This window comes from Pteropus medius, unplaced genomic scaffold (genome assembly GCF_902729225.1).
Source record: "Pteropus medius unplaced genomic scaffold, Ma_sr-lr_union100, whole genome shotgun sequence".
In the NCBI taxonomy this organism is placed as follows: Eukaryota; Metazoa; Chordata; class Mammalia; order Chiroptera; family Pteropodidae; genus Pteropus; species Pteropus medius.
The window spans coordinates 27,571,164-27,585,582 of NW_024354875.1; the positions used below are offsets into that span (position 1 = coordinate 27,571,164).

General features: G+C 34.6%; 1 protein-coding gene across 5 annotated transcripts in view; it reads left to right on the plus strand.

Annotated features, from left to right (window-relative positions):
- The window catches only part of CSRNP3 (cysteine and serine rich nuclear protein 3), a 162,921-nt gene that overhangs the window by 77,813 nt on the left and 70,689 nt on the right, over positions 1–14,419 (plus strand). The window contains exon 1 of one of the 5 annotated variants that reach the window (XM_039855334.1): positions 1,188–1,315. The exons of the other annotated variants lie outside the window; for them this stretch is intronic. The gene's annotated coding sequence lies outside the window, so the exon portion shown is untranslated. Of the gene's footprint in view, positions 1–1,187; positions 1,316–14,419 lie in introns of those variants that run through there. 5 annotated transcript variants of the gene reach the window in all.

The window sequence follows — 14,419 nt, forward strand, 5'->3', positions numbered from 1 at the left end:
TAGAACAATGCATTTTATATTTAAATATAGTAATATATATCTATATTAATCTATTGTGTGCCTTTTATTTTTCATGTTATATTTCTTTTCATAGATGAAAAATGTTATTGCATAAAACCTTTTGTTTCATAAATATTATTCACTCACTATTGGAAAAACAGTTTAGCTTAATTTTAAAAAGAATGGATTAATTATGTGATGATGCATATTTCCATTGACTCACCAATTAGAAAAGAATGTGTCTTCGTGTGTATTTATAAAAATATGTCACACATGACCTTCTGTATGTAGAAAATAACCACTTCTTACCTTTACTGGTATTAGAGAAGTTTGTTTTAAATAGAGAGATTGCTGTGTATAGGAAGAGGAGGGAAGAAATAACACTAGCAAATAATAGCATGACAGTGAACATCTTTGCCAAAGACAAGCATTACTGCTACGTGAATCTTTAGATTTAAATACATAATTTAACTTTGCTCTACATTTTTATTGCTGTATTATTTTAAAGGCATCCTGAGACCTAAATCCTTCATAATTAATTTCTTGGACACCATTTAGGATGATCGTCTTTAAGACACCAGGGCATATTCAACATTTTATGGAATTACTTTAGTGACTTCATGTATTTGTACAGTGACTAAAATAAATTCGTCCCTGTAAAATGCTGTTTAAATCACAATAAAAAGAAATATCCCTTGTCCCTGATTATGCATGAAATGTGTATTCCAATGGAAAAAAATTAGCTACGTTTCAAAAACAAGAGAAGTTAATGAAAATTTTAAATTGGCCTTCCACATGTATTTAAATGAAGTATTTGACTATGTGGGTTTCCTTAGTTACCATAGTCGCTGCTGACAGCTTCTTTTGACGGGGAGCAGGAGAAGCAGGACTCTAAAACAAAGAGTTAAAAACACTTATCCATTAATAGACATGGGGGGCCGTGATGCCGCCAGCCCAGTGAAGTCGGTGCCCACTCCCCATCGCCCATTCCAGCTCTCCGGTGATTCAGGTATTCTGGCAGAACTGCAGCTCCACAATTCCTTACCCAGCATTCCGTTTCAGTTGCTGGAAGGCTGCCTGAGCCTTATGCAAATGAGACCAGCTCTGAGGCTTTGACTGCAGAAGAAGGGGGTGGGGGCAGAAGGGATCTGCAAAGGAGTCTGGGCGGGGGGTGGAGAGCTGGATCAGTTGCCTGAAAAAAAAAGCACCGGGCTCCTCTGCAGCAGTGTTTTGCAGCAGTTAAATGAGGTGTGCTTTATTTCTCAGAGAGAAGATTTTACAGCGTGTGGGCCGTAGTCATTTAAAGTGCACGCAGGTACGGTGACAGATTTCATGATGCGCCTGATTTTATTTCTATAAAAGACACATGATGAGGATTGGTATTTTAATTCATTGTAGAAATTGGCAAGGTGTTCCCCTGTCTTCAGGCTTCTTTTAACTAGTTTATTATTTAAATCTTCTTAATGTTTTTTTTCGATTTGAACCATGGGTGTTTTGTTCAAATGGAATAATTTCATGTGAGAAAATATGGGATATGGGCTTCTAAATAATTACATTTGGAAAGTTTTTGATTGCAGAGAGATCTAGGTTGGAACATCTAGGTAAATATCAGGACTTAAAACTTTTAGAAGATTTTCACATTTTTAAGAAATGTATTTTAAATAAGAACTGGTATCCTAGCTTACGTTTCTTGTGAAGTATCTGGAATTAAATAATGGAGTTCTTTTGTTCATATCCCACACAACATCATAAGTAGTTTTGATAAGTTATATTTTCATTTCATTTTAGGAGGTTTCATTTTTGAGAGGCTTCATTCTATATTTTATTGCTAAATACTTTATCAGAGAAATTATTTCTTTCAACCTTTAAATGCTTCCTTAATTTTCCTAATTGTTATTTTCTACGGGACGTTTTAGACTATGCTATTTTGAATTCACCACGTTAACTTCTTATGACATTTCTTTTCAGTTAAACCTGGGTAAAGTGATCCTCATAAATGTCACAGACAAGACAAAAGTCTTTTTCCCCATGCACTAAATATCCTACTTTTGTAAAATGTGCGATTACATCATAGTAAAGTCTGATCTGTACCAAACAAATGTGTACTCACTCTTATTGTTCATGTTGCTTTAATATTTCCAAAACATAATTTTAAATAAACTTAATTAAAGCATGATTAGACTGTGTTTATCTATATCATTAAAATTTTTAAATATATCAATTCAGTAGTTACAATGTTGATGGGAAATAATATTATTTTAATTTGCATCAAGTGTGCATCTGTCTACATCACAGGTTCTGCGCGTATGAAAATATTTTGAGAAGATGAAAAGGTGAAATGTTTAGTCATGAAATTACTGCTTTATGTTTTTATATTTGCATAAGATATTTTAAAATGAATTTTATGAAGCTTACCTACAGGCTAGTTCGTGTTTAGATAAACTTAATTACTTTCTTTGCACTGAAAAGAGGGCGTTAATTTATTATCATGATTAAAGACTTGGTAGTTTGGCAACAATGTCTTTTATTTTAATATGGGGGCTGAGGTAGTTGGAGGGTGGACCGAAACAGGAGATTGGCCAATGAAGCAGTGGACAATTATTTCAAATATTTATAAAATCATTTTGTAGTAGTTATTCAGGGCTACCCTTTATCACTCTATGGGGACATTATGACATTTATCCAGGATCCTGAGAGTAATTCAGGAAGAGGAATTTATGCTTTCTGTTAGTTTTTTTTAAATGCAAAAACTGCCATTTTTTTCTAAATTGTTTTGAAACTTTCAGTAATGACTGCAGCTAAAGGCAGTATATTTCAAATAAATTGTTTCCTTCTTATATTGAATGGAATATGCCATCCTCTATTCCAAATAACATAATTGTCAATTTTTGTTTTCTATATATATGTGTATATAGTTATTATGAAATATATGTGTATATACATGTTATATGTATTTATTACATTATATGTAATGTATATTATATATTATGTATGTGTACATACATAATATTTCAAATGGCTGAATAAAATCTTATGGTCAACCATATTTAATTCAACAATTCTGAAAAACAAAAATTTTTAAATTTACTTTTCACTGAAGTCATGCCTGCAGTTTGTATCTGCTAATCTCTCTCTGTGTTCTAAGCAGAGCACAGGGAGGAGGAAAAAACCCAGTTTAAAATTCATTTAGGCAGTTCAGTCCTATTAACTTTGTAAATGCAACTACTAGCAGCATATTCTGAATATAGAAATAAAAACAATGCGAGAAAGGAGAGCCTACGAAGATTCTTGGAGAAAACGTGATAATAGACAAGTGTGAAATAAAGAGAATTGTCGTGCTTTTGTGAGCCGGGAGAGAGCTGTATATGTCCTGCAGCAAATTTATGGCTTTGAATATCCTGGATAATTTATGTCTCTATGCAAATTCACTCAAAACTTTGAAGTCCTTTTTGCATTAGCTTGAGCTGTGCTACTTACATACAAATCTCAGCAGCAGGTACATAGTTTATGGTCTGGATATTTAAATGTATATAAAAATATCTATTTGGGTAAATGCAATTCAAATCAAATTTGGACAGTGAAAGAGTAAATAGAGTCATGTAAAAATAAATCATTGAAGGATATGTAGTTAGTGTGCGTGAATAAATGCTGTTGTAGCAAAGAAACCTTTAAGGACTTTTCAAAAATTAATTTCCTGCTTTCTGATTACCAGTCTGTCTTTGTCATCACTTGAAACTAGAGACCATATTGTAAGCTTGTAAAGATTTTGGGGCAAACAGGTACTCAGTGTAGCAGTATGGAACAGAGTCTAAAATCTGCAAATAACTGTTGTCATCTCAAAATCACAAGTGTAGATTTTAAGTTGTGTTATCACTATATATGTCCTCCTGATCCTCTGCTGTCTATGAAACTGAAAGAAGAACAAATTTACTTACATAGAAAATGCTCAAAATAATTGAGTATTCAAAACAACCACATTTCTTTATTTTAACCTGGCATTTCTTAAGAAACAGAACAAATGATTGCAGTTTTCATCATCTATTCTGGAGTTAATATAGCATTGTGTCAATTTTACTGAAAAGTAAAGTACAATAAAATTGTAAGGTGTTCTTAAAGATCTTATTCTTATTCCATATTATTAGACACACAACAATGCTATAATAATACTTTGTCCAGACAGTTGGGAAAACAATCCGTACTAAATATACCAACTTTCCAAATAGGTAAAATTTATAACTTTAATGTCCAGTTTTTTACATGTTAATTACTTTAATGGAAACAAAATACAGTACACATCATTCTGCTTTGTTGAACAAAGTGGAATTCAGTTAGGCATTAGAGTCATCATTCTCACCATGACATGACTTATTGCAAAAGGTAAAACTGTTCCGTAACACCAAATGACATTGCTATTATATGCTTTTTGTAAATAATTTTATATACTTTTTATATGTTTATATGTTTTTTATAATTTTTTATAATTTTACTCTTCTCATGTTAATATTGATTGTATTTTAATACAATTAATAATCACTCCTTATTTGAGAGCAATTTAAAAATCAAGTCTTTGTACTTTGTTTTACTTTAAATTTTAAATCATTTAATGGTGGTGGGCAAAGGAGGAGAACTAAGCATCCTCTATACTTCTATGTAGTAAACTTCTAACACATACATATATATACTTAGTATATTAAGCATAGGAACATAGAAAATAAACAAAACATCTTAATTTTTCTTATGTTCATGATTTTGAAAATCATGTTTGAACTCCAGATAAATTAGAGATTCTTTTTGTTGCTACAGTGAGACTGTCACATTAAACAATCAATGGGAATTTGAGATTACTTTGTCTAATAGGGAAATGAGGAATTGCTGATAGGTATACTGAAGAAAAACACAAGACCAATTTTGTGTGTGTGTGTGTACGTGGCAGTTGACTAATCATTGGTGGTATATATCTATTCTTGCTAATTTCAGGAGATGTAGTTTATTTTATTTTCAAATCCTGGGGCTTTGAGATTCACCACCTCCTACCACCATGATAGCCAAGAAGAGTTGTAACTTGGGTAAACCTTTATCTCTATGAATCCACATATTATTCATTTAGAAACGCATTTAATCATGCATGTGTATGTGTGACTGTATGCATGTGTGCACATGTGCACACCTTCGGTCCCCCCAAATCGCATACAAGAAAAGTAAGACGACTGAGCTATCCATCAATCCTATTTCTTTGAAAATTTACTAACTCAGTTGTATGTTAAGATACACAGGGTAGCTAGTACCATACCACTAATACATGTTCTCATCCATTCTGAAGAACTATGAAGATCTGAAGGGATGTTGGTTCCATAAACTTAGTGTCAAAATATGTGCTAAGAATGAGAGATAGTGCAAAGTGTTGGGGAAAAGCTTTATATTATGGTCTTCTTTTGCCTATTATCATTTTAAAAGTCCTAGGAACTACTTTAACAAATGTGGGTAACATTGTTAAATACAATAAAACCTTGTAAACTTAGGGCAATTCATGAACAACTAAAATCCAGAAAAATATTGTATATTGTTTTCTTGATAGTGCTTTTTATTATGTATTGGGTATATGAGTTCAAGCTATATCATGGAATGTGAAGAGGCTGAGAAGGATGGTGGTTAGGAGCAGGTTCTAATCCTGGTGTCACTTCCAAGATATTTGCCGCTTACGAATCCAGGTGGCCTTAGACATGGTACTTGAAATCTGTAAGCCTCATCTTTTCCATCTGCAAATTGGGGATAATTGTCTCTATATCAAAGGGTTTTTATGAAAATGAAATAGCATGATGCATGCTTGGCACATAATAAGAGCATCATAAATGATAATGAATATTACTATTTTCGAACCATAGGAAATGATGCCCTGGTATGGATAAGGCAAGATCAGCTTGAGCCTAGAGTCAGAAAAACTTTGTGAAACATCTTAGATTTCAATTGATGAGGAAGAGACATGTTTTCCAAAAATATAAACAATGAGAAGTTTATTAGAGGTCATACGGAGGTCATACTGAACAGCTAATTGATACCTACTATACTGATGAAGCAAGTAAAGAAGGCAGTCAGTCACCATGGTCATTCGTCAGAGTTCCGACCACATGTGGCTTCATAGATAACTTTAATCTTTCCAAATGGAAGAACAATATCCACAAAATCCTCAGTAAAATATACCTTTCTGAACTGCTTTATATCCTTTATTGCTTTAAAACTTTTTTTTATCTTTGTGCTTTTGCTCTACTATTTTTTCCAGTTCCATGTTGATTTTGTACAGTTAAGGCATTAGTCAACCATCACTGCTCCATTCATACATAGTTCTTGTCTCATCCAGACTATGGACTTATCAATTACAGAGGGACCTCAGCACATACTTGGTGCCTAAGAAATATTTGCTGAGCCAGTGCTATGGAGCCAATGTTATGGAGCGTAATGAGTCTAATTCTACCTAATGACTTAAAAGTGCTAATTTGTCTGAATCGTGAAACAATCGCTATGGCACAGATCTATTGCTATTTTAAACTTCTTTTACATCAGAATGTTGAGAAATATTGCATTAATTGATTTGATCACAAGGTTTTCCCAAGGAAATTTAGAAAATATATCTACATTTTTTTTTTACTTGAAAGTTATTTTAATAGTAGCATACCTAGAAGTGCTTTTCAATAAATATACATTGGTAACAAGTGTTGGATAAATTGGTGAGGAAGAATATCATAACTCTGCTTTTGTATGAAACTTGTTTGAATGGAGAAACTTTTCTAAACAGTGGGTTTCCAACTTTTAAAAGATTGTAAGAATTTGGTGTGACTTACACCCGTTTTAATTTGTGCTAGTAGAACCTTCACTGAGACTTGAAAATCTAGATATTTTATCATATATTCTGTATTGTTTTTACTAATTGTTGCTTAATGCAATGTCACCTGCAGATTGAACAACTATGCATTGTTCTTTGCCTTAGATAGTAAAAATCTGTATCTTGCTTAAGGTGGTGATTTATTTTAAAAAACATCCAAAGAACTTTTTTTTATTTCTTCTAATTTTTAAAATCTCCTTTATTTTCTGCACAGTATTCTTGGCAGGATCCCAGTGCTTGGATAGGAATGGTCCTAAAGCTTGGCCATATTTTATTCTGATGTCCACTTCAGAATACTTTATGAGGGAACTGTTTTTAAAAGTTCCTTCCCCTTCAGGCTATTCTGATGATTCTTGTGAAGGAAACGGATATCATATCTCTTAAATGTCCTTAGATCTGCACTGGTTAGTCCACTCTAATATTTACTCAGAAACTTTCTAAAAGACTGAAGAGACACTTCTTAAGTGCTAAGGAGAAAAAAAACTGTTATCTTCTAATGCTGCAGTAATAATTCCTAATTCTTCCATGTCTGTGTCTTTTATTCCCCTTATTGTGGTAAGTCTTACCATCTAAGGAATTAGGCTAAGTACTGTTCTTTAGTCTTAATAGCAAGTATACAAAATAAATTTTTCATTGATACTTTTGCTGTTAGAGTAGGAAATAGGCTTACAACAGCATTTGATCAATTTTCAAATTTTAAAAGCCTCATTGTGTTCTTGCTTGGTTTTCTCTGCTCTTGCTAACTGAAAGAGCATCCTGAAAATTAACTTTAGGGAAGGACATTGGTCTCCCAGCCTATATGGATTTTATTATATCATGTTGCCAAATACCAAGTAATGATCAACGTTTAGGGTTAAGAAGCATTAAAAACCATGTTCTGGCTTTCTGTGGTTATTAATCCCAATGACAGGTAATATGGGAACCTTTTTGGGGTCCCCCCCTAGCCAGATAGAGTCAGAAAGAACCTTTTTACCAGTTGTAAATAGAGTAGTCATCTATCTCTTTATCAGCAGGGCTTAAATTAATTTAGCTATTGCAGTTTGTACACAGTAAGAGAAGAGGGTATGGGCATTAGAGACACCAGCCTTTGATAGAGGCCATGGCTTTTTTCATTTACTCCCAGGTACTGGGGACCGAATTGCATCACAACCTATTGATATTAGTTATGCTCCGCCCCTTATTTTGGTAGAAGTGGACCTGGAGTGGTCTTATAATTTGACCACTTGTTAGTAGCTGATCTAGGATTAGTCTCCAAATTGATGACCATTCGTTACCTGAGCAGGCATGGGAGTACAATACATCTTCAGTCCATGAATAATCTTAAAGTCAAGTGTGAGAAAATGTCAGGTAAAGCCTCAATTATGATATGGTGTAAGAAATTACTGCTAAATGCATCAGCTGGGTGCCGTGAATGCAGAGAGGTCACTTAATCCAGTGTGGTGCTGGTCAGAATATTTCTTGAAGAAAGTTTGGGTCAAGCTTCTTGGGCAAATGATCTAGATTTCTGAAACCTCTGTTTCCTTTGTTAAAACTATCTTGCAGAGTTCAGGAAAAGGTTCTAGAGAATACGTACAAAGTATCTGGCCCATAGTAGGTGCTCACTAAATGCCGACTTATAAATGGAACAAGGTAATCTTCATTTTAGGAAAGACAGACACCGTTTCAAGGGAAGTGTACTTAACCTAGAACCATTCTAGTCAAGTATTCAAGCCACACATTTACAGATGAGGGCAGGTTGGGGTACTTGTTTTAGAGTAGTATGTGGCAGCTAAGAGAGCACTGAAGAAAGAAGTTGGGAGTATCCCCAGGAGATGCAGTAGTGTCTTTGGTATACATGGTAGAAGAAACTGAGGGGGCCGGCCAGAAAGAAGCCTGCCTGAGGAAGTGGATGACCCTGGTGGTAAAAAAGAACAGGAGGAGACAAATGCTCAAACTTCTTTATTACTTTGAATTAATGTGTTCATAGTGAATCATTTCTCCAAGTTTAAGATATCCACCCAAGCTGGGGAAATGATATAAATCACCAGAGCAGAGGCTCTTAACTGGAGTCCATGGATAGATGGCATGCATTTGTGTTTCTGGACACTTTTTTTTTTCTGGGGAAAGCATTCACTTATTTTGTCAAATTCTAAAACTGCAAATCATCAAGCTGCAAAAATATTGAAATCCAAAACACATAAAGTAACTCAGAACTTTAACTCAAGGTCACAGGCAACTCTGGCATGAGGAATACATACATAATTAGGAAACCCTACAATTATTTCTCTAACAAAAATATTCATTAGTCAGGAGTGTTCCCAGGGTTCTTGGCTTAAACAGACACCTGGACAAGAGAGGTGTACTTGGCCAACTTGCGCTTCTTACGTTGGCAAGCCACCAGCAGCATTTTTCACATTGGTAGTGTCCCATGGAAACACCTTGCGGGATTTTACCTTGTGTAATCATTGCCAAATCCCTATCCTCTTGGCGACAGATATGTTAATTTCTTGCCAAATGGGTTAAGGCAGAAATGGCCCTAATATTGTGGAAAAAAGATATATTTGTGTTGTCATTGCTTAGAGAAATGCATATGCATTCTGAGAATGTGTGGAGTGGTAAGTGTTGAAGGCATTAAAATCTGATGCCAACTTCTTAAAATGATTATCTTGTTTAGCGGAGGCTTTAGCCTATATCAGTGTTTGATTAACATAATCATGTAAGGCCAGTGGTAGTGTCAGTATTAGGACAGAACATCACAGCATACTCAAAATCACGATTTAAAAAAAATTAATGATGAAAAGAATTAATGTAAACTAACTTTGTTAAAATTGTATGCTGATAATCAGGAACACATCTGGATAACTAAAGATATCATGCCAAAGAATAAAAATAACTACGATTTTCTTTGAGCTAAGCTCTCCTTTATTAAATATTGGAATAAAATCTATACACCATCAATTGAGCAACTGTCCTCTTCATCCTCTCTCTGGCCCAGTAGACAGTCTGGTCGATGAAGCGTGACACTGTGAATAATCCTGCTTTTGCCAGCTGGGCTTTTCCCACCTGCTACCACAGATGAGCCACACACCAGTGTTTTCATCAACCTGTTTGCAATGTCTCTCATCTCGTCATTTGAATTTCGTGAAGCAACCAGAAGAAACATCAAAATTGCTTTCCATTCTGAGTCAAAGTAAAGAAGAATAAGCTTTTTTATGCAACTTAATGCTGACACTGGTTTTTCTTGAGCACAAGCCCATTGCTGACTGAAGCATGCAGCCCTACCTTATCAAAGTGGTTGGAATAGAACGCTATCATAGTTTCTTAGTTCTCTGTGCTTGCTGGAAGAATTTGATGAGGATGTAAAATACATTATTTTGTTCTTTGACAAATCGTAAAGAGATGTTCTCCATGCCGTGTTGTAATGCAAGCTGTTTAACATTCCATGCCTCCTTGGCGTATGCCACATCAGCAAGGCAGAAGGGTCTGTGTTAACAACCCTTGCAGGTATGGTTACTCATACTTTAATCACTTGCAAAACTAGCAAAGAAGCAATGCAAAGGACAAACTGTTCACTCTCTTAGGTAAGAGTGAACAGAGGGCTCTAGATACCTCCCTCTTTTTCTGAGAGTACTACGTAAGGCTCCTGGTTAGGGATTCTCCATGGAGTCAAGACCTACCAAGTCAAATGACCGGGAACTCAAAGCTCACCAGCCTTTCTTTCATTGAGCCAGAGAAAAGACAGCATCTCACTAAAAAGACCTCTCCTTTACCATATAAGGAAATTCTCACCATGCCATAATTACTTTCTTTTAAAATTTATTTCTTTTTGTATCAGTGTCAGACCGAGCCTGCCCTTAACCTATTAACCACTGCTTGCCCTCTCACCCTTTTTTCGATTGCTTGATAAACTCATTATTCACCCTAATGACCTTATATATTTTATTTACTGCGTTTCATCTGATTGGTAAAGGACAGGAATATTCATGTGTGGTATTTTCAGTTGATAGGTGACATTTCTTATGTAGATGTTTTTATTGATTTCACATTCATTCTGCTTTCCACTAGGAGTCAAGAGGACAAATTAGTATTGTGAGAGGAAATGCAGGGTGCCCAATTAAATTTAAATTTCACATAAACAAATAATAAGTAAAAATATATCCCAAATGGTATTTTTTAAATCTAAAATTCAAATTTAACTGGGTGTCCTATATTTTTATCTGCTAAATCTGGCAACTCTAAAGTGATCCTTCTGCAAATTAGATAACTTGCTCCAAAGAATTGGGGGATTGATGCTATTCTTAATGTATATTTTCTGTGGTCATTTCTTTGCAATACATAGCAAAGCATTAGGAAATAGGGACAGAATGTAAGAAGAAAAAAAGATTAAACATTAGATGAATGTAAATGGAATAGTAAGGCTGTGAAATATTCAGGCTGTTAAAAGAGTGATATAAACAAGATTCCAGCAAATACCCAAAGTTTACCTTCAGCCATTCTTTCAAAGGCCTTAAAAATGTATATTTTTATCTAACTTCTTGATTTGGCATTCATAGTCAAGCTCTCTCACTTATCTTCACTCTACATTCTTCTGGCTTTCAGTATTTTTTTCCAGAAAAACATTAGATAAAATAATTATAACCATAGAGTATCTAGTGTAGTTTATCGGTATTTTTTTGAGGAAAAAGATGGAAACATTTATACTTTTTTTACTATTTTTTCATTAAATGTGCTCATGAGAGACTTAAAGAGAAGCTCCTGAGCAATGGTTATACCTAATATAAATATGAAATAAATACTATATGTTAATCAAGAACAACAGATATCTCAAATCACAAGATGTTTATTAGAGTTTTAAAATAAAGTAGTTCTTAATTAAATTTGAAAATAGAAAAGGCATGTGGGTGCAGAAAAGAGAAAGGTATCCAAGTAAAGAAATCATGTGCTACACAAATAAATGAAAAAATAAAATAAACTAGTGTTAGACAAGGAGAGAATATTGGCTTCAAAATGCAACTGAACATATTGAAGCCTCAGTGAGATTCTCTGGAGTGGTACCTAACTGGGTGACTCCTTGTCTACTGGCCATGTTAATTGAGTGATCAAAGGGCTGACATCTGACCCAAGATGGGCTAAAACATTGCTCACCCTTTGGAACATTAAACTTGAACTGCAAGACATAGAGCAGTTGCTGGGGTTAAACCTGGCAACAGTAGCACATTAGAGAAAAGATCAAGGAATTTCTACAGACATTCTGCATTTCGGCAAGGGCATCCTGCATTTCCTCAGTTTTAGATTTTAGCTCTCTTAGCCTGTATGAAGTAGCTCAGTATTTTTCCAGCAGATGTCTTTGTGCTTAAGTTAGCTAGAACTGGCTTTTGGATTGCTTGCAAGCAAAAAAAATATATATATATATATATATGATGTTTTGAGGTCAATTTCATCTCTCATTTTGATTCTTATTTAATCATATAGACAAGATATTTTGTTAGGAGAGAGAGAGTGGTGAATGAGAGGAACATGATTTCTGCTTCATGGAACTTTCAGTTAAGCGGAGAAAACAGACACTGATAAAGTAATTAAAGTATGAAATGTAATGGTTTCATTTATTTATCAAACATATTTATTAAGCAACTGTTGTATGTAAGGCACTGTTCTAGACCCCTGGAACATCAGTAAAGAAAACAAAGACCTCTGCCCTTATGTCTTTTAGCAGGGGATGAAAACAAGTAATAAACATAGAAATACATAAACAAATAATATGTATTTAGAAGGTGGTAAGTACAATGGGAAAAGAAATTTTAAAAATGTATCAAAAGGAACAGTATATCGAAAGGCCTAGAGGCCAGAGAGAAATGGCAGATTGGAGAAACTGAAAGATTATTGGAGCTGAAATATTGACAACAAGGCTAGTGGCTCAAAATGAAGAGGAAGAGTTAGTCAAAACAGATTGTTAAGGACTTTATAAGCATTTTGAGGACTTTGAACTATATCCTAAAGAAACCCAAAGGAACTTAAGAATTTTAAACTATAGATTGACATGATCAGATTTGCACTTTAAATTTATTGTGCTGCCTGCAACCTAGAAAACACATTAAAGGCAAATGGTAGTGATGGAAGAGAATAATTAGGAGGCTTTTGTCCTAGTCCAAGTGAGAAATGGTGATGCCCTTAATAGCATGTGTTTCACAAATTAGAAAACGGTAGTCATATTAAAATGGCTGTTACCTAGGCTTAGATTTTCAGTGCCTCATATTTAGAATAAATTGACACCTATCCATATTTATCTTCTGCCTACGTTCTTGTATTCTTTTTTCTCTGGTGAGATAGTATAGATGATGTAGGAGAAAACCACATGATCTGTTTATCACTCCACTATTAGGCCTAGATCAAGGGTAACATACTAGTAAGCAGTGGGTTATTTGGCCCTCATGATTTTTTACGATATCTTGTTACATTCACACACATATTTTTAAAGGTGGTAAAACTAGACAGATGTTATGCTTGGTTGCTGCACAAGCAATTTAGTACTTAACCAGTTTCATGGGTATATGTTAAGATTATACCCCCTGTAATTATTTCTATTTTTAATTTCCAGCATAGATACTAATCCTACCCTAAGTGGTCAGTTCTTCCCGGGTCTAGCTCAGGCCCTTTTAGTCCCAAAGATGCATACAGAAATGACATCCAGTCTTTAACTCCATTGCTTCAAGTCTTGCCATTTCCAAATGTAATAACAAAGGGAAAAAGAGACTTAATTTTCTTATCATCCATCCAAAAATTTCCCTTCTCATTCTTGAAGAAGTGAGAAAGGAAGAGAAGAGTACCAAGTACCACTTTTTGCCATTTTGGAACATGGTTCCCTGTGGCCCAATTGAATGTCCTTGATTCTTGAGAAATCTGCCTTGCCTAAGGAAGCTGGGGTAGATGGGATGGGGAAGTGGAGCTTAAGGACATGGCTTTTAACTGTGCCCATTGCAGTGTTTTATAATAGAAGTGTACTTTTTAAACATAGGTTTCCATCTTGTATTACTTTGTCTTGGAGTTTCTCCCTCATGAATTACTTTGCATCTTGTTTGAAATGAAGCATTTTAAAATTTATATCCTGTCCTACTTTCATTTCAAGAACTTACTTAAAATATCTTTTTTTCTCTTCGTCCTGCTCAGCTATGCATGAACATTTTATGCATTTCACACTCTTTCAGATGGATAAAATAATGTGCTGATCTGAATAGTGGTAAAATCAGTCGGAATAGATTTTATTCTGAAAAGAGTGGACAAGGCAATATCTTCTTACTGCTATCAGTTATCTCCATTGTTAATGTAAGTCATGGAAAAGACATGGATTAGTAAAACAAGGCAGTAGAACATGAACCTTGGAGTGTTCTCTTGAGCCCAGCATAGTAGATGTTTGTTCCTCAAGGTTAGGTAACATGTTCTACTCCCTTTTGTATCCCCTACTCCACCCAGAGTCAAACAGATACATACCAGTTACTCAACACATGGTTAGATGAGTGGAGTAAGTTGACGTTAATGACATTAATGTGATACCTCATATTGTACTTC